The sequence below is a fragment of the Propithecus coquereli genome, unplaced genomic scaffold (assembly GCF_000956105.1).
Source record: "Propithecus coquereli isolate 6110/MARCELLA unplaced genomic scaffold, Pcoq_1.0 Scaffold42, whole genome shotgun sequence".
Classification (NCBI taxonomy): domain Eukaryota; kingdom Metazoa; phylum Chordata; class Mammalia; order Primates; family Indriidae; genus Propithecus; species Propithecus coquereli.
Window position 1 is genome coordinate 1962005 of NW_012149952.1, and position 1384 is coordinate 1963388.

A 1384-nucleotide genomic window follows, 5' to 3' on the forward strand; every position below is an offset into this window, starting at 1 on the left:
AATCCAATAGGATCTCATCTTAACCTGATTTTATCTGCAAAGACCCTCTTTCCAAATATGATCACATTCATAGGTTCCAGTGGACCAGAATTTGGTAATGGGGACACTATCCAACCCAGGACACTCATCCTTACATTTCTGTGACTCACACTGTTGGCATTTGTGCCCAGTTCATTCATCCTAACTGCCGCGAGGGACTCCATTGTGAAAATTCACCACGATTGATTCATCTCTTTTCCTGGTGGGGGACACTCACCTTGGTGCCACTTTCCTCCATTTCCGACAAGACAGCAATTAATATCTCTGAAAAGGTCTCTTGGAGTTTCTTAGAGCAGTATTTCTCAAACTGCCGAACAAGATCCATTAGTGGGTTGTAAAATCAATTTAGTGGGTTACAAATGCAATTTTTCCTTTAATGAAATGAAATTCATCAGAAGATAGGAGAGTGCATGCACAGGGTCGGTGCTATCCTGTGAAACTTTTGCTTCAAATGTCTACACCTGAATTAATGTCCGGGTGTAGATTAGTGAGCAAAATTGTTTACAAGCCACAGCTCTGAAGGAGGTAGCTGGCCACGGACCTGCCCTGTCCGTTCGTCCGAAGGTTTGATGGATACTGCCAAACTGCTCTCCAATGCGGTTTCTCCATTCCCACTCGCACCAGCTGCTCTCCAACTTGGTATAGTGAAAATTTTGAACTTTTGCCAAGCCAATGGGTTTTTCATCCCATTTTCCTGCAGTGGAGACTGAGGCTTGGAGCGGACAGGAAGGCAAGAGCCGCAAAGATTCGGTCTCTGCTTAGTCTGAGATGCGACATCGAAGATTCCACGAGTTAAAGATTCTCGGGTTCTATGAGATGGGGCTGGGAGTAAGGAGGGGCGTGGGGTGCGGGGGATGCGAAGGGGGTGTTCAGGTCTCTTCCTAAGCCCCCTCCGCTCCCACTTCAAAGGGTTTTTGAGAATTCAGTGAGCAAAGGTTTGTAAAGCATGATACAACAGGACCTGACAGAAAGCAAGTGTTCGATAAATATTAGCTATCACTATTACGCTCTGATTCGAAATTTTCTAGATACGTACATACTTGCAATCAAAACTTGGCCTGATCCTAGCACTTTGGGAGGCTGAGGCAGGAGGATCGCTTGAGGGCAGGAGTGTGAAGTTGCAGTGAGCTATGATGACGCCACTGCACTCTAGCCGGGGCAACTAAGCGAGACCCTGTCTTCTGCGGCGTGGCCAGGATGCCTTGGGGCAGTGTGACAGCCAGGCCCACAGCGCCCCCGGTGGCTGCCCAGCGCGCAGCCGGGCCGGGCTGACACTCTACACAGCGGTCCCCAACCTTTTTGGCACCAGGGACCGGATTCATGGAATGACAATTTTCCACGGACG

At 48.8% G+C, this 1384-nt stretch overlaps 1 protein-coding gene across 1 annotated transcript in view; it reads left to right on the forward strand.

The window, feature by feature from the left end:
* Positions 1 to 1384, forward strand: part of CBLC (Cbl proto-oncogene C, E3 ubiquitin protein ligase) — a 17380-nt gene that overhangs the window by 1333 nt on the left and 14663 nt on the right. The gene's annotated exons all lie outside the window — the stretch shown is intronic.